Here is an 11,477-nt window from a genome sequence, read left to right as displayed (position 1 = left end):
TTTTTTAAACTATTGCAATGCTATCTGCACTTTTTGTTTGAGATCATGGCCTTTTTTTAAACTATTGCAATGCTATCTGCACTTTTTGTTTGAGATCATGGCCTTTTTTAAACTATTGCAATGCTATCTGCACTTTTTGTTTGAGATCATGGCCTTTTTTAAACTATTGCAATGCTATCTGCACTTTTTGTTTGAGATCATGGCCTTTTTTTAAACTATTGCAATGCTATCTGCACTTTTTGTTTGAGATCATGGCCTTTTTTAAACTATTGCAATGCTATCTGCACTTTTTGTTTGAGATCATGGCCTTTTTTAAACTATTGCAATGCTATCTGCACTTTTTGTTTGAGATCATGGCCTTTTTTAAACTATTGCAATGCTATCTGCACTTTTTGTTTGAGATCATGGCATTTTCCGACACAAGACCCCTTTTTCAAGTTCCAGAGCCTCGTTGAGGATGATAATTTGTGACCCTCCACCACGAAATGAGTCGCATGTCACCTCGCGCGGTTCTGCGCTAGGCTTCATATAAGTTCGGGGAGTGTCTGGTAACAGTGTGAGGGTCACCTTAGTCACAGGCTTATAACTCAAACAGTTTTCGCTCGTTTTCAAAACGGTTTTCACCACTGGATAGAGCATACAAAATTCTGTAGGAAAATGTAAAAATATGAAAAGCATGCAAAGGTTACATGCGACTCATTCCGTGGTGGAGGGTCACATTTATGGACAAATAATGAGACACTTTTGAATGATTTTTCGGTTCCACTAAATATATGACAACTGACGTCACTGAGGCTCTGAAACCAATATGGATTCTCTTCCGCCAGGAAAGTAAGGTGTACCGATTGTACAAATATACCGGTCTTACTAAACAAACAAACCCGAGCAAACTGAAGCTAACACATTATTTCCCATTTCACCGAAAGGTACCACCCGTCTGACCGGTTCATTAACTTTTCCTATCACGTTAATAGCTACACGTCAGTACAGTGTCATCTCCGATGAAGGACACCCGTCCCCCTTAATGAAAGACAGCTTCAGTTGTTCCTTTCGTCTATAATTTTCCGTCGCGATATAACCTTCGTGGTTGAAAACGACGTTAAACACCAAATAAAGAAAGAAAGAAAGTCTATAATTTTGACCAAAATATACCTGTCACGAAAGGCCACCTGCAATGTAGGGACACTTTCGGCAATTGGCTGGTACCAAGGGGTGGCCTTTTGTTGCAGGTACCCGGGGTGTATGCATGGTCAACAGAAATTATTAGCAATTTGGTGGGTGGTGTTATTGGGGGGTCACCCTGTACCAACGCAATCTAGACACAAATCCAGAATTCCACTGTCTCCTCAGTGCTTGGTGAACGAACTATACACTAATATTTCACGAAGCTGCATCGTGATTTTGTTTCATGCACGCAATGTACGTTGCATTACACAGCGGCTATGCTAAATAGAGAACATGATGGAGATATTGCTGATATTGATTTTCATCACCAACAAAATGCTACTTATCACAACATATGTTATGAAACCTTCGCTCGTAATACATGTAATGACACTGTGACTGTGTTACAGCGGAAAAGATCAAGTTTTTACTTGGCATGATACGTTTCGCAAACAGTCAGACAGCCAGGCAGATACGCATGCACTCACGCATGTACGCACGCACTCACAGGCACACACACACACACACAAAGACACACACACACACATATACACACACATACAGGCGCACGCACTTTTGCAGGAGAGTGTTAAGTAAAACAGTCTCTCACAGATTGTGAACTCATGTACAGCTTTTCCGTGGCTGCAGTTCAAGACAAGACAGGATCTGAACCTCTAAGTGAGCAACGCTGGCTCGCCGTGCAGTGTCACAGTGTGTGTGTGTGTGTGTGTGTGTGTGTGTGTGTGTGTGTGTGTGTGTGTGTGTGTGTGTGTGTGTGTGTGTGTGTGTGTGTGTATGTGTGTGTGTGTGTGTGTGTGTGTGTGTGTGTGTGTGTGTGTGTGTGTAAGCGTATGCTAGTGTATGCGCGCGTGTGTGTGTATGTGTTCGAGGATTCCATTCTATGGCGTTTCACTCCTGTTTACAACGAACCAGAAAATGCCTCCCATGTGTCACTGAAACAGAGTAAGAAGTTGGAGTAAAAAGTTGAGAGGCCAGCATGCCTATTTTGTCTCAGTCTCACTGAGTCCACCTCGCACATAGCAGCATTACCTTTACTTGACCAAGCCCAGTGGTAACCAGCCCATTGAGTGTTGGCGTGGCTGAATGAGTTTGAACCAACTCAAAGGGGATTAAGAATAGTGGGTCATACTTGTGAGCCTATAATTCGTGGGAGAGTATTTAGGATTGTGTGTGTGCTCAGTGTTGATGACATAAAGTTGCGTTAGCCTGATTATAGGGCTTCCTTTGCTTGCCTCAAGTTTTGGCCATTTTCTCTGACGGAAATCGTCACGCGTTAAGTTCCAATCTCACTTTGAAAGTCAACCAAGCTTGACATTTAAAAAGCCAAAAAGCACTTTTTCTTCTTCGTTCTTCTTCTTGTTCTTCTTGTTCTTGTTCTTGTTCTCCTCCTCCTCCCCCTGCTTCTCCTCCTGCTCCTTCTTCTTCTTCTTTGTATTCTTTTCCGTCGTCGTCGTCGTCGCCGATGTCGTCGTCGCCGATGTCGTCGTCGCGCACCTCCTCTGACGCCACACGACAAGGTTCACTTTCACTGAGTCTCGATTTGTAGGTGCCGGTACTGACTGCTAGAAAAACATCGACCTTTTTTTGCGAGCATGTGGTGCCTAAATCGAGCCCCTCCCCCCTACGAAAAAAACCACCTTATTGGTGCAAGCGTTGAAGAAGCTGCAGAAACGATCGAGCAAAGAGTAAAGACCAGTTTCTGGCGTGGAGCCAGAAGCACGAGGAACCTGTGAACCTGTACTTCTTCGCCTACAGCAAAAGTGAAGGAAGCTCTATCATCACCATTCACAAACGATCCAGATATAAGACAAGCCTTTGGTGTGCATGGTTACTGCAAGGTGGTTTTTTTCTTAGTTTTTACTTTTTTTTTATAATTAAAAAAAAATAAAACTCTATAGATAGAAGTGGCGGAAGCAAAGATCTTCTACTGCAAAGATCTTTGGCGGAAGTATTTAAGCTGTCCGCGCCTGTAAAAAGCCTTGTCGTGAAATCGCTCAAATATCTACCAACCAGTAAATTAATTTAAAAAAAGTGATTTATTATTAATATTTGACGACACCCAGTCGATATACAAACGGTTCCATCCTATTACATCGGCCAAAGAAGAAAAACCCTGTTCCTTGATTTCGTGTGGAGTGAAGGTCTGGTTTTGGCAAGCAGATTGGTGACACAAGGTGCTCTCATGTCTGAGACTATATCACAGTGGTATTGGTAGACGAGAGTAGAGCTTTTGCCTCATCACCTTCCAGTGTCATAATTATGGCTGTGAAAAGGATCCAGTCGGCTTGTCTGCACCAACAGGTAACACGTAGGAAACTGTACATCTCCATTTATAGTGGAAGGGATATAATGAAAACCACCACCATCACCAAAAACAAGAACAGGAGCAACAACAACGACGAAGACAACAGCAACGACGACGACGACGACAACAACAACAACAACAACAACAACAACAACAACAGCGTTCTGTGCTACCACCACCCCCACCACCAGCAACAGCAACAAAGAAAACAACCACAACAAAAACTACAACAACACTGATCAAAAACAACAACAACAACAACAACAACAACAACAACAACAACAACAACAACAACAACAACAACACTTATCAAAAGCAGCTAACCTTTCAAGCTACAATGACATGACGAGGCAGGGAAGTGCTCGGTTTGTGTCTGATCTAATCATCGTCTTACCCCCTACATCCCATCCCAATCCCGCCACATGCACCCACCCCCCCCCCCTCCCCCCCTCCCCACCATGTGTTCGGCATGTCGCGGGAAAAGGGAGGTACATGGATCGCTCGGCACTTGTAGCCAATTTGCCAGAAAGGCCATCACCATCTGCCGGTCATTGGCTGGCAAGACTGATGACTGCAGGCACGCTCCTTCTCCTGGAAACAGTTGGACTCGCCATCTCAGACCTGGCCAGCCATTTACATGTGATAAGATCACCCATCCACTTGGTCACATACCCAAAATAAAGACTCTGCCGGGGTGCTGTCCGAGCACAGTGGGGACTTGGTTTTTAATTAATTAATTTGGTTAACGTCTCTGGTGTCATTTTATGAAATGATCTAATCAGAAATATATAATTCAGCATGGCAAGTAGTCAGGCATTCTGATAATCATCGGTCCACGGCTATCGCCAGTTTCTCTCTGACAGCATACTGAATTATTGCGCGAATCTATCAAAACAAGAATACAGAGTTATCACCCATATGCCAGTTTTCGAGAGCACTGATCTAAATTTGAGATCAGTGTTCGCGAGACGAAAATGATTGCAGATTGGCCGACTTCGACAGTGATCTCCGTTCTGTTCTTCACAGTTATGACAAGGAACTTAGTCGATAAATATCGACAGGGGGCCGACAAATGGTTTAAATGGGAAATGTGTGTATATGGGTGTGGGTTTGAAACAAACAAACAAACCAACCCATGTGAACCCCGGGCCGCAGGCCTTCGATGTAGTGATTGAAAAAAAAGGATGTTCTCAAATGGTTCAATTCTCATTTGGTCTGATTCTCAAATGGTACCGGTATACTCCCCCCCCCCCCCCCCCCTGGCCGCAGGCCTAGGAGTAAAATTTTTATAGACACTGACCTTCTTCCCAGGGGTCATTGACCCAGTTTTAGCTATGAGAGGTGGTTCGCCCAGAGGCTGTAGAGTATACTGGGGCGGTCTCTTTGATGTCTTGAGAGGAAACTTGGCCAGGGTAGTACATGCACCAGAACTGGTGGACACCAAGGACAAACATGAAATCGAAGCAGTTTGCTTTCAGAGAGAACGGTCGTCAGCAACTCAAACTTCTCTGTTTTCTTTTTTTTTTTAAATCTGACTTTCTTTGTGGCCCCCTGACTCCGCCCCCTCCCTCTGTAAGGACCCTCCTCCACAAGGACCGATTTTTGTCAACATTTTAAAGGTCGCTAGAGAGGGGTTCCACTGTATGACCTAACCGCTACTGGCAGACGGCCTCAATCTTCACGCGCAAAGACGAGATTAATAGGTGCTCGGTTTTGGTATTTTGAATTACATTACATTAAACCTTTGTTGGGTTTCATGGTCATGGCAACAGCCATAATAATATTACATGATGTATAATATCATATTTCAGCATATGTGAATTACATGTCATCATACTAAACTGTCATACATTTTTATTCCTACATTATTCTGATTGATCACAACCAAACCTACTATCATTGGACACATCCAAATGCAAGCGCCTGTTCTTGACAATTTCTCTCTGATCTAAATATAAAATCAGTGCAATTTCCTGGGTCGGGCTTTGCCACAGACACTCACGGTTTGGCCTGTAGGTAAAATGTACAATGTATTTTCTGATTTGTGCACAAAAGCTTTTTTTCTTTTTTCTTTTTTTTAACATAACAATGTTTAATGTCACTGTATGTTTAAAAGACCATGGTCATATTTGTAAAAAAAATGTTAAATTAGAAAATAAATAACATTTTGGTTCATGATTTTTCCTACACCTGTGCTAAAAATAAGAAATAAAAATGTCGGGTATATAAGTCACTCAAATACAGCTAGGTATGAATGGCTCGGTTTGAGTTTGTTGCAGTTGACCCTGCACAATGCGACATATCATGTTTTTGTTGAACAATTTTGACGTCACCCCTCCCATAGGGTGACGTATTTCACAACTTCCTGTGTTACACAAACTCTGTGATGACCAATTTTGACGTCACCCCTCCCATAGGGTGACGGATTTCACAACTTTCTACAGATGAACAATTTTGACGTCACCCCTCCCATAGGGTGACGGATGTCACAACTTCCTGTGTACACAAACTGATGACGTATTTCACAACAAAATGGCGCTGCCCATGGTCAACCTCGAAACTATCCGTATAGAATGGGGGCGTCCTCGCCCCCATAATAAAGACATCGTTCTAAGGTCAAAACAAGTCGAAATTTTGGGACTGCTGCCGGAAGGAGACCGTAATATATGGTTTCATCACTGTCAACTGGTTACAGAAAAAATCGTCTGCTCCGGCGCGCGCCGAAGCCAAAGTTGATTATCACGTGACACTTTAGAGTTGTTTGCACAGTAAATACATCCGCGAAAGATAGCTCGCTTGACTCGAGCACAGTGTCATATCAATTCCTTTGTAATTTAAAAATTACACAACACCATGAAAAATCATTATCGACGATCGCGAATCTGCTTATATCCATAACACATCTAAATATGTAAAAAATCGATTTCCTCTCTAGAGAAGGAAAACAAAGGCATCCTGTCAGGGATAGAATGAGACCCGAAGGGAAGTAACTCATTTTTGACCTGAGTTCAGGATGGTAGTCGGGGTGTTGAGTTTTGGTCTGAGCATGAACAAGTAGCTATAGGGGGACGGTCTTATCCCTTGTAAAAAGCCTGACCAGATCTGGGACGGTGAGCTGAACAGTTTTCACGGGTAGGTATCAGTGTGCTTTAAAGATGGCTTATTGTTTTGTTTCCAACAATCACCAGGAGACCGAAGTAGGTCTACGTAGATATATACATTGATTGAGGTACATACTAAACCTGTGGTAGGTGTCCTCTTATATAGGCTGAACGAGGTAGCCTGGAGCTACACCCTCGCCTTCGTGAGCACGTACAACCTTGACCCGGCACTGTACTACTGTATATCAAAATGTCACCGACTTAGAGCGATAGACTGACCATCTATGTGTGTGTGTGTGTGTGTGTGTGTGTGTGTGTGTGTGTGTGTGCGCGCATGCATGCATGCGCGAGTATTTGTATGTCCACAGGTCCAAATGAAGTCACAGTTTTGGTTACAAAAAAAAGGGAAACCGAAAAAAACCAAGATGAACTGATTGAAACTTATTAGAGTTCTGTCACAGCGAAGAATTCGTCGATCTTAATTTGGTTGATAGGGTTCACACTTGAACAAACGGAAGCTGGTTTCCATGCAGCTTGTCAAATGCAAGGCTCTGCACATGGTGAGGTCTGTCCATTCTAAGCATCTACTTGTCATTACGAGTCAGTTTCGCGGTCAATGCGTCAACTCTTTGTGTTCAGGTTTCGAAAATGAAAGACAGCGTCGAAGAATCTACAAGAAGTGAGGTCAGTCCGTTTAAGCATATAATTGTTATGGAGTGTTTCGCGGTAAAAGTTTACTCTTTTGGTGTAGGTTTGGAAAACCGAGGAAGGAAAAAGCTTAATGGACTGACCGAAACATGTACAAAAGGTAAGGTCTGTCCATTTAAGCATCTATACTCGCCGTTTAGTCAGTTTTGCGGTCAGAGCGAGGTGAAGGTTATCGCTTGGCTCGCTGTCTGGTTAGTGACCGCTAAAGGCGGTCAGACAGTCACAAAAACACGTTGGACACGGTCATAAAGGTCGCCGCCTTAGAAATTGTTAAATGCACACTTCTTCCCGTAAAAACATCTCGGCTTGTACATGGCATAAGGACCACCCCTCCACTTTGTCATACACCCGAAACCAGCAGCCTGGGTGCGCTCTTTACAAAGTAGGAAATGTGTTTGAAAATGACTTTCGTGACAGCAACTATAGATTTTGTTTTTAACAAATTAAATATGGAACAAATGCCAACTCACCACAGCGAGCAGTCAGGGTGTTGATTAGTTTACTATGTGACCAAGTGGAGGGATGGACTATGCCATGTAAAAGTCAAGCCAGACCGGCCTGAGACGGCGTTCACCAGAAGGAGTGTGCATTTAAAGTTGTACACTCATAGAGGCCGAGAGGACGTTGCTTTTAAGGGCACATTCCTTCCTGTGAAAACAATTACACTCGCTGCCTCAGATCTGCCCATGCTTTTACACGGGATCATAATGTCGATCCCTTTTATTAGACACATATAGAATTAATGAGGCTCTATACATGCGTCATCGGAATATCACCTAAGGGCACAGTTTTTGTGGGTAAAGCCACAGTTCGATCGCGGGGATCGCAAACTCCGCCTGTGGGTCTTGGTCAACCTCGACAGCAAGACCTCTCTTCTTCACCTTCCCATCTACAAGGAAATATATGACATCAAATGCGAGAACAAAAAACGGGAAAAATGGAAGTCGTCATAAATGCGAATAATGGCGTTACACAAATGTTCTGTCCCTTCTTACGTAATAGTCTCCCGAGGAAATGACAAAGAATGTCGAGAAGAAATATGTCTTGTCTGGGTGACTTTGTCATATCAATCACAGTGGAAAAATACTCGTAAGGTCACCGCCAGGGTGTGCATGTATCGGGATCGTATCTCTTTAAAGCCAGAGTTGTCTTCTTCTTCTTGTCGTTCGCCAATGTTAAACTTGGAGTCCAGCTCTGGTAATGAAGCTGGTGGTCTTATGAAGAGCCTCCACAGGTCCATGCAGCTTCTCATGAAGGGTTGTGTTGCCAGAGTTGTGCCTATCGGCCAAGTGACCGATTTCTTTTCTTCAGTGATCGATCGTTGACGTAACTCGCCGTTGTCGGGACGAGGGGGATTGCGGGCGGAGGTAGGGGGTGGCGTCCCGACTCGCCCCCTCCCATCTCGCCCCTTCCTATCTCGCCCCTGAAAAGGTCAGAAATCAGTCGCATCTAACAGGCTTAAAGGTACACTCCTCCTCGTGGAAACAGTTCAGCTCACATGGGACAAGACCATCCGTATCCCTCTATTTGCACACAAGCCGAAATTGAATAGACTGTGGGTTTGCTGTGCGGGGTAGGATTTTTTCCCCCAATGAATTAATTTCTGCTACTGTCTTTCAAAGAAATTAATTCATACAAAATGTCAACTCAACACAGCTCCAAGCAGTCATGGTGTTGATTGATTGTATGTGACCAAGTGGAGGAAAGGGTCTTATCCCATGTTTGTTTGTTTGTTTGTTTGTTTGTTTGCTTAACGCCCAGTCCACCACGAGGGGTGATATCAGGGCGGTGCTGCTTTGACATATAACGTGCGCCACACACAAGACAGAAGTCGCAGCACACAGGCTTCATGTCTCACCCAGTCACATTATTCTGACACCGGACCAACCAGTCCAAGCACTAACCCCATAATGCCAGACGCCAGGCGGAGCAGCCACTAGATTGCCAATTTTAAAGTCTTAGGTATGACCCGGCCGGGGTTCGAACCCACGACCTCCCGATCACTGCTCCAAGCAGTCAGGGTGTTGATTGATTGTACGTGGAAATGCACACTCCTTCTTGCGATGAACAGTTTTAAGCTGACCGTATCCGATCTGGCCAGGCTTTTACATGCTTAAAACTGTTCATCGCAAGAAGGAGTGTGCATTTCCACTTTTTACATTTAGTCAAGTTTTGACTAAATGTTTTAACGTAGAGGGGGGAATCGAGACGAGGGTCGTGGTGTATGTGCGTGTGCGTGTGTGTGTGTGTGTGTGTGTGTGTGTGTCTGTCTGTGTGTGTGTTTAGAGCGATTCAGACTAAACTACTGGACCGATCTTTATGAAATTTGACATGAGAGTTCCTGGGTATGAAATCCCCGAACGTTTTTTTCATTTTTTTGATAAATGTCTTTGATGACGTCATATCCGGCTTTTCGTGAAAGTTGAGGCGGCACTGTCACGCCCTCATTTTTCAACCAAATTGGTTGAAATTTTGGTCAAGTAATGTTCGACGAAGCCCGGACTTCGGTATTGCATTTCAGCTTGGTGGCTTAAAAATTAATTAATGACTTTGGTCATTAAAAATCTTAAAATTGTAAAAAAAAATAACAATTTATAAAACGATCCAAATTTACGTTCATCTTATTCTCCATCATTTTCTGATTCCAAAAACATATAAATATGTTATATTTGGATTAAAAACAAGCTCTGAAAATTAAATATATAAAAATTATTATCAAAATTAAATTGTCGAAATCATTTTAAAAACACTTTCATCTTATTTCCTGTCGGTTCCTGATTCCAAAAACATATAGATATGATATGTTTCGATTAAAAACACGCTCAGAAAGTTAAAACAAAGAGAGGTACAGAAAAGCGTGCTATCCTTCTTAGCGCAACTACTACCCCGGTCTTCTTGTCAATTTCACTGCCTTTGCCATGAGCGGTGGACTGACGATGCTACGAGTATACGGTCTTGCTGAAAAATGGAATTGCGTTCAGTTTCATTCTGTGAGTTCGACAGCTACTTGACTAAATGTTGTATTTTCGCCTTACGCGACTTGTTTTTGTCTCAAGTCGTGTCAAGCCAGAATTGTGGTGGTTGGTCACATGCCAGAATAGTTTTTACTTCAAATTACCAATCATTTGTTCTCTCTGTGTCTCTGTCTCTGTCCGTCTCCCTCTTTTTTCTCATCTGTGTGTGTGTGTATCTTTTGATCGACCGACTGCGGAAAAACAAAAGCTGACCAAAAATGACCGTAAGATAAGTAATGGTAAACACACGTGACGTTTGCCAGTTTATCCTCCCAATGCAGTTTTGCATTTTGATGACACTGAGCCGCCCTTCAAAATCGCTATGTTGCTAGGATCAAGAGATATCCGTCTGAACACTTTTTTGGGAGGATAAATTCATGTCATCGCTCTATCGTTTTGTGCAGAGAATTACTGGCAATCTCCCTATACTGGTTCTCGCAAGAAGTCGCTAGAACGCCTCAGCTGATTTCAGGCGGGATGACCTTGAAATACTGCAAAATCAGTCTGGATCCCCGATCATGCGTGAAGTTATGGCAGCATGGAATAGTGAAGTATTCACGAGGCCACGCTAACATCACGTATTATGATCGTGTCCTGGGGTAGTTGTGACTGACTGACTAGTATTTGTTGTTACGTCCTCCAAGGACCAATTGGCCTATGGTTTAGTTAACAGCAGTCATCATATCGATCAACACCACTCCCAACACCCCCACTGCCCCCCCCCCCTCCTCCCGTTCCACCGGCCCCTTCTTCCATAAACACAATAGATATGCCGCCAAAGTGCATCTAGAAAAGATCACCAAAAGGCAATAACATTTAAAAAAGTTAGAAATTGTTGACTTTTTGAAGCTCATTAAAACCTTCAACCTTGATTTTTCTTCAAATGCACATACTTTCTGTCCTACGTTTTTATATTAGCAAAGTCATCACGATGAACACGAGGTGCGGGTCGCTTCTGCTTCTAAATTTCTTCTTTTTCTGCGTTCATGGGCTGCAACTCTCGCATACACTCATGATTTGCACGACCGGGTTTTTACGTATAATTTTATGGTCGTTTCAGTTACCCCGCCATTTAGGCAGCTAGGCTATACTCTGTTTTCGGGGGATGCGTGATCGGTGTTTTCTTGTTTCTATAACCCAACGAACTCTGACGACATGGATTAC

This window comes from Littorina saxatilis, linkage group LG13, assembly GCF_037325665.1.
Source record: "Littorina saxatilis isolate snail1 linkage group LG13, US_GU_Lsax_2.0, whole genome shotgun sequence".
NCBI lineage: Eukaryota > Metazoa > Mollusca > Gastropoda > Littorinimorpha > Littorinidae > Littorina > Littorina saxatilis.
The sequence above is the reverse complement of the archived record's forward strand: the minus strand, read 5'-3'. Positions refer to the sequence as shown.